We start from the raw sequence: 8,400 nt of genomic DNA, 5'->3' as shown, positions 1-8,400 counted from the left end.
GCTGAGCTATACACAATTTCAACCGAAAAAAAAATCTTAATATTAAACGTTCCAGTATTGTATGTTTATGAGCCAGATTCCAAAGAAATGTCTCCGGTATTTAAAGAAACCTTGACATTAACGTCATTATCGAAGTCATGGTGTACTCTCTACTCGCAAGTGAAGTTTTGTTTTGGGGCGGAAGGTATTTCGCATCAATATAAATATAAGCTTGTCAAAAAATTTCATAATATGAGTTGTTCTGAATCTATTTCCTACTCTATTGTCTGGTTTGTGCTAATTATTTTGCATTAGGTAGGGAGTGTGGAAACGTCAGACGTTAAGGTATTTTTTATTTCAAGCATAATTTGGATTGCAATGTCTTAATTTGGATTGCCTTGATATTCTTCTTCTTCTTCTTCTTCTTCTTCTTCTTCTTCTTCTTCTTCTTCTTCTTCTTCTTCTTCTTCTTCTTCTTCTTCTTCTTCTTTTTTTTTGCTTCCGTACAGAAAAAAAAGATATTTGTTTGAATAACAAATGCTTTTGTGATATCTACGCTGCAGGGTCGTTAATATACCAGATGGAATGGCATTTAGTCTGATTCGGGCAATCTTTCAAGGAAAGGACCTATAGTAGACAGGTCTGAAGCTATGTATGAGTACGTGCCGAGTAGTGTGTACTTTGAATGTCCTGACGTAAGCTGCTCTAACAGAAATAATTCTCTTTTGTTTGTCTTGTATGGTTGTAAGGTAGCTAATTGATTTTCCAATCTCTCTCTCTCTCTCTCTCTCTCTCTCTCTCTCTCTCTCTCTCTCTCTCTCGGCGTATTACAATAATCATCACCACCTTCGCCTATTGTCGCAGTGGGCCTCTTGTAACATTTCGGCAGTCGTCTCTATCTTGAGCTTATAATTCAATATTTCTCCATTCATGATCATCTACTTCACGCTCCATGTGGAGCCCAGTTAAATGTTTGGTGAACTAATTTCTCCTGGGGAGTGCCATGTCCATGCCCAAACTATCTCCATCTACTACTCATCATGATCTCATCCACATATGGCACTCAAGTAATTTCTCTTATAATTTCATTGCTAATCCTGTATTGCCATTTAACTCCTAATATTCTTTTGAGGGCTTTGTTATCAAATCTACTAATCTGTTGGAGATTCTTTCATTGTCATATCGTACTCTATTTTAGTTTGCCTTTAATTCCTAGTAGCAATTTTAAAGCCGCAGGAGAAGATCTTGATAATACTATTCAACATTTGAAGTCGGATTATATGCGCGCACTTTTCATTCTTAACCCAACCGAATACTACATTGTTTTCCCGTGGTATTAAATGGACTTTCAAACATTCATGTACAGAATTGTCATCATTAAATTGCTTTTGCGAATATATTTTATGCTAGCAGTGCGAGTAAGTCGTGTTCTGTTTTAGGCATTCTCAATTTTTTAACTACCCTGGTTACCCCTTTCTTCCTTTTAGCGTTCACATTTCCCCATTAATTTTTCCTCAAGTTTTCCTCCTAATTTTTGCGTTGCTGTTTTTACTCCCAAATTTTCCCATCTTTGTACATTTAATTAGTATTGAGGTTCCCTGTCCAACTCGATCTCTTTATTCAGTTGTTTGTCTTTTGTTACATAGCTATATTCTGTTGTCATTGGGACTCGATATCAACCTAACTATACACGAATACCGGATGCAAGCAATTGGGAGGAACCAAATTTATCCCATTGCTTCTTCGGTGACTGGAAATATGCAGTCAGGGATTCTCTTTAGTATTATGGTGGTAATGGCAGTAATTTGATAATAATACAATTTCGTTAGAGCATGTGCTCTGTACGTATCTCTTTATATATATATATATATATATATATATAGGATGCTCTAATGGAATTTGGGAATGTTTGTTTTTTTATTTTGAATATATTTTTTTTTTCTTTTAGCGGGTAGAGTTTGTAGAATTATTTACGTCATCTGTTAAAGTCCTAGTTATTCTATAAGCTAGTTATATTTTTATTACGAATTCTTTCTTTAATGTCCGAATTATACCTAATAGTATGAGGAGGACCTGACATATTGATGTGACGTGATTTTTTTTTTTTTTTTTTTTTTTTTTTTTGCAGAATTAAAACTAACTGCAGTATATCAAACCCCCGTTAACTTTTTTTTAATTATAAAGTGGATGAGGATTATAGGATTTTAGTGAATTCTAAAATTCTTTTTAATTTTCGCATTAAAAATAATTCAGTATTTTTAAACACCAGCATCTTTATACGAAGACTTTTCAGAACTTATTCATTAATCATGAAAACGACTGAAGGGTCACAATAGCTCCTCTACTGTTTATTGCCAACCTTCATTTGCATATTAATGTTAATCCATTAATTGGTTAGTAGTGTGTAATCGACTTGGTCTGATGTGTTTCCCCATGACACTTTAGTCTCTCTCTCTCTCTCTCTCTCTCTCTCTCTCTCTCTCTCTCTCTCTCTCTCTCTCCCTCCCCCCCAAGAGACACGGGTTCCCATGACACTTTAGTCTCTCTCTCTCTCTCTCTCTCTCTCTCTCTCTCTCTCTCTCTCTCTCTCTCTCTCTCTCTCTCTTTTTTTTTTACCATTTCTCTCACTCTTTTGTCTCTCTCTCTCTCTCTCTCTCTCTCTCTCTCTCTCTCTCAAGAACGCCTCTGTGGTGATGATTCGTGATAGATGTAAATACCGCCGGGTCTCCATCGCTTTCTCTTTTGTTACTAAAATTAGAAGAGGAGGAATGAGTAGAAGAACAAGTGGAAGGCCGTGTTTTATCTGACCCATCAGCTCTTTCTCATCCCCCCCTCAAGCTCTGTATCCCCAAGTATCGAATCCATCGTTGATTGGTGGGGTGGGGCGTTCGAGGATCGTAGCCTCGTAGGACAGTTCCTCTCTGGATCCTGAGGACGAGTTCCTTTCTGGATCCTGAGGACGAGTTCCTTTCTGGATCCTGAGGACGAGTTCCTTTCTGGATCCTGAGGACGAGTTCTTCTCTGGATCCTGAGGACGAGTTCCTCTCTGGATCCTGGGGACGAGTTCCTCTCTGGATCCTGAGGACGAGTTCTTCTCTGGATCCTGAGGACGAGTTCTTCTCTGGATCCTGAGGACGAGTTCTTCTCTGGATCCTGAGGACGAGTTCTTCTCTGGATCCTGAGGACGAGTTCCTCTCTGGATCCTGAGGACGAGTTCCTCTCTGGATCCTGAGGACGAGTTCCTCTCTGGATCCTGAGGACGAGTTTCTCTCTGGATCCTGAGGACGAGTTCCTCTCTGGATCCTGAGGACGAGTTCCTCTCTGGATCCTGAGGACGAGTTCTTCTCTGGATCCTGAGGACGAGTTCTTCTCTGGATCCTGAGGACGAGTTCTTCTCTGGATCCTGAGGACGAGTTCTTCTCTGGATCCTGAGGACGAGTTCTTCTCTGGATCCTGAGGACGAGTTCTTCTCTGGATCCTGAGGACGAGTTCTTCTCTGGATCCTGAGGACGAGTTCCTCTCTGGATCCTGAGGACGAGTTCCTCTCTGGATCCTGAGGACGAGTTCCTCTCTGGATCCTGGGGACGAGTTCCTCTCTGGATCCTGAGGATGAGTTCTTCTCTGGATCCTGAGGACGAGTTCTTCTCTGGATCCTGAGGACGAGTTCTTCTCTGGATCCTGAGGACGAGTTCTTCTCTGGATCCTGAGGACGAGTTCTTCTCTGGATCCTGAGGACGAGTTCTTCTCTGGATCCTGAGGACGAGTTCCTCTCTGGATCCTGAGGACGAGTTCCTCTCTGGATCCTGAGGACGAGTTCCTCTCTGGATCCTGAGGACGAGTTCTTCTCCGGATCCTGAGGACGAGTTCCTCTCTGGATCCTGAGGACGAGTTCCTCTCTGGATCCTGAGGACGAGTTCTTCTCTGGATCCTGAGGACGAGTTCTTCTCTGGATCCTGAGGACGAGGAGTCTGTGATCGCTGTCGAATTGTTTATACGTTCACATTTATATTGTATTCTGTAACGGAGATGTTGCATGTAACTTGAAGTTAATTAGAATATATAAAAAAGTAGCAATGGTAGATTTAAAGTAAAAATGTAACAGCAGTAGATTTAAAGTTAGAAAAGTAGCAATATGGAATTTAAAGTTAGAAAAGTAGCAACGAAGATTTATATTTATAAAAGTAGCAACAGTAGATTTAAAGTTGGAAAAGTAGCAGCGAAAATTTAAAGCTAGAAAAGTAGCGCCAATAGATTTAAAGTTGGAAAAGTAGAACTCCATGTCAGTCAGGATAAACCAATAACAAGTTTAATCCAAATAATGGTTCACTTATAACTCATCGTCATACAGTATATCGTCATTCCTTAGGTTTCATATCTTTGCTAAAATTTTTAGTAATTGTACTTTTAGATTAAACGCGTCATATTGGAAATAGTCTAAAAACTAAAAAATGTAAATGTAATACACGTTGTGTGAAGATCATGGTATTACCATGTGTGAAACTGTTGCCTAGAACTCGAAGTCCGTCAGGATAAATTCATATCAAGTTTAATCCAAATTACGGTTCACTTATAACTCATAGTCATATATCGTCATTCCTTAGGTTTCATTTCTTTGTCCGACATTTTTAATAATAATTTGTACATGTAGATTAAACGCGTCATATTGGAAATAGTCTAAAACTAAAAAGAGTCTTCTGGTTAATTAGACGAAATGTATTTAGGAAAAAATTTACAGTACAAAGTTAAATGTGTTTAAGGTAAAATGTCAGGGAAACTAAAAGAAAGATTAGGGGATATTTATTTAAGCCCGGTATTATTTTTACGCAAAAATAATTATATGTTTGTTTTTGCCATGGGGAAATGTAGTAATGATATAGACGAAACTTGTAGATATAAATGTGCACTGTATGATTTTATTCATTCATCTTCTATTGGTTATATTTACCCACATATATAACACACGCGGACATGTAAATAGATAGATTAGACTCAAGTTTTCTCATTAAGGAATATGAAACAAAATTAAGATATGGAAGAGTACAAGTATATGTGAAATATAATCTGAAGCCAAAGAAACAATTGTAAACACACACACAAAAACACACACACACACACACACACACAAAACTATGTATGTTAACTTCTTCTCTTTCGTACATGAGATAATGGTTTATATTAATGTGAATATTATATTCCGTGAACATTTTGTGCTATATGTAATTGAACCATTTTTAACAAGATCGTGGTATTTATTAAGTGTAGGAAACATGCATGGTTAGTGTTAGTGTTATTGATCAAACAAGCTACAGAATTCTCTCTCTCTCTCTCTCTCTCTCTCTCTCTCTCTCTCTCTCTCTCTCTCTCTCTCTCTCTCTCTCTCTCTGCAGTTATATTTATATGAGAATTTGTGTTTGGGACAAGTGTACAGCGGATGAGTTATCTGATAGTGTGTGACGTAGAGTAGAAATTAATCTGGGAGGGAAAGGATTTTTTATCCAAATAAATCTGTTTATAATGTTTTTTAATGCTAAGATCAAAATTTCTGAGCAGATGCAAATGGATATGCGAGTAAATCCATTATTTTTTTAGTCAATTTAATATATAATTTATAGTATAGTAGTCTAACCCCTAAATAAAATTGTCATTATATGGAAGTACAGGCTATTCAAGAAAACAACTTGTAGACTAGTGGTGCCCTCTGGCTCTGGGTGAAACAAACAAGAGGCTTCTAAAGTAAACACCAATGGTGTTTACTTCAGTCCGCATTGTGATTTTTTTTTGGGGGTGGGGGTGGGGGGTGGGAGAGCACTATTCTAAAAGACATAATTGTTTGTTTATTATTTTGTCATTTACGAAAATAAGTTAAGTTTCAAATTAGGTAACTTGATATTTCTAACATCATAAATCCTGCTCTTCCAAGATTTTACCTTTGAAATCAATTTAGGGACCTTGACTTTCGACAAGGTTTTCTCATAAGTTTTTGTTACCAATTAAATTGTTTATTGAGACTACACATTTTAAACTAAATGAAGCGTACACACCCTCGTTGTGATTTGCAACTTTTTACCCGTGTTTTTTCTCTCTCTCTCTCTCTCTCTCTCTCTCTCTCTCTCTCTCTCTCTCTCTCTCTCTCTCTCTCCTCTCTCTCTCTCTCTCTCTCACACAGACGTAACTCGAAAAATTACTGGTAAATTTTGCTGTTGTAGATCTACACGTTGATTTATATTAAATATTGAGAAGTTTTGTCTCATATCTTTCTTGACATTTGAACCTTGTGACTCTCTAGCCTTGACGCATATTATGTGTGCTTTGCGACTACATGCGTGCACCAGCAAAGGAAGGAAGCCCCTTCCAGATTCTGAAGGAAGCAGCCTTTCAAAAGATGCAAACAAATTTCCTTCCGACATGAGAAAGTGAAGAGAATTCACAGTACATGATTTTATTTGTTTTTTTTCTGCCACTGCTCATTTGGTCTTTGGTTTTTCTCTGACACTACTCATTTGGTCTTTGGTTTTTCTCTGCCACTACTCATTTGGTCTTTGGTTTTTCTCTGCCACTACTCATTTGGTCTTTGGTTTTTCTCTGCCACTGCTCATTTGGTCTTTGGTTTTTCTCTGCCACTACTCATTTGGTCTTTGGTTTTTCTCTGCCACTGCTCATTTGGTCTTTGGTTTTTCTCTGCCACTACTCATTTGGTCTTTGGTTTTTCTCTGCCACTACTCATTTGGTCTTTGGTTTTTCTCTGCCACTACTCATTTGGTCTTTGGTTTTTCTCTGCCACTACTCATTTGGTCTTTGGTTTTTCTCTGCCACTACTCATTTGGTCTTTGGTTTTTCTCTGCCACTACTCATTTGGTCTTTGGTTTTTCTCTGCCACTACTCATTTGGTCTTTGTTTTTTCTCTACCACTACTCATTTGGTCTTTGGTTTTTCTCTGCCACTACTCATTTGGTCTTTGGTTATTCTCTACCACTACTCATTTGGTCTTTGGTTTTTCTCTGCCACTACTCATTTGGTCTTTGGTTATTCTCTACCACTACTCATTTGGTCTTTGGTTTTTCTTTGCCACTACTCATTTGGTCTTTGGTTTTTCTTTGCCACTACTCATTTGGTCTTTGGTTTTTCTTTGCCACTACTCATTTGGTCTTTGGTTTTTCTCTGCCACTACTCATTTGGTCTTTGGTTTTTCTCTGCCACTACTCATTTGGTCTTTGGTTTTTCTCTGCCACTACTCATTTGGTCTTTGGTTTTTCTCTGCCACTACTCATTTGGTCTTTGGTTTTTCTCTGCCACTACTCATTTGGTCTTTGGTTTTTCTCTGCCACTACTCATTTGGTCTTTGGTTTTTCTCTGCCACTACTCATTTGGTCTTTGGTTTTTCTCTGCCACTACTCATTTGGTCTTTGTTTTTTCTCTACCACTACTCATTTGGTCTTTGGTTTTTCTCTGCCACTACTCATTTGGTCTTTGGTTATTCTCTACCACTACTCATTTGGTCTTTGGTTTTTCTCTGCCACTACTCATTTGGTCTTTGGTTATTCTCTACCACTACTCATTTGGTCTTTGGTTTTTCTTTGCCACTACTCATTTGGTCTTTGGTTTTTCTTTGCCACTACTCATTTGGTCTTTGGTTTTTCTTTGCCACTACTCATTTGGTCTTTGGTTTTTCTTTGCCACTACTCATTTGGTCTTTGGTTTTGAGATTGAGATTTTCTGGCATCCTGACATCGAAGGTCATTGACCCCGTTTGTTTTATGATTAGTTTTGTTGTTTGTTCTTGTATAGCTTATGTCTGGGTTAGAGTTCTCTTGCTTGAGGGTATAATCGGGCACACTTCTATCTAGTTTCTCTTCCTCTTGTTTTGTTAAAGTTTTTATAGAAAATATTTATTTTAATGTTGTTACTATACTTAAAATATTTTATTTTTCTTTATTTCCTTTCCTCACTGGGCTATTTTCCCTGTTGGGGCCCCTGGGCTTATAGCATCCTGCTTTTCCAACCAGGGTTGTAGCTTAGCATTTAATAATAATAATAATAATAATAATAATAATAATAATATAGATTTCATCAGAGATGTGGATAATTAAAAGACACTAACACTCCTAATAGTGAGGTTCCTATCCAAATTTGAAAACAAAAATAGTATTGATTTGAACTGTTTCACATTTTCTGTGTTGCTTTGGGTTACCATAATTTTGATAAAAAGAACAATTTGATTTTTTTTTTACCTAATAACAAATGGGTTTGAGTTGGTAAATATATTTACAAATTTGAGTGTTAAGAGAGAATGAGAAGTAAGCATATTTCTGCTAGCTTGTCAAACACATTAATAAGATTTTTTTTTAAAATTTCATTTTATGCAATGTGTTTTGTAGGATTTGTCTTTAGTGTTTGAAAATTTTAATAAATTTGAATCTCTCT

At 37.4% G+C, this 8,400-nt stretch overlaps 1 protein-coding gene across 4 annotated transcripts in view; it reads left to right on the top strand.

Moving 5' to 3' along the window:
• The window catches only part of l(2)gl (LLGL domain-containing protein l(2)gl), a 119,600-nt gene that overhangs the window by 48,061 nt on the left and 63,139 nt on the right, over positions 1–8,400 (top strand). The window lies entirely within an intron of this gene.

The sequence above is a fragment of the Palaemon carinicauda genome, chromosome 45 (genome assembly GCF_036898095.1).
Source record: "Palaemon carinicauda isolate YSFRI2023 chromosome 45, ASM3689809v2, whole genome shotgun sequence".
NCBI classification, from domain to species: domain Eukaryota; kingdom Metazoa; phylum Arthropoda; class Malacostraca; order Decapoda; family Palaemonidae; genus Palaemon; species Palaemon carinicauda.
This window is presented reverse-complemented; position numbering and strand designations above follow the sequence as displayed.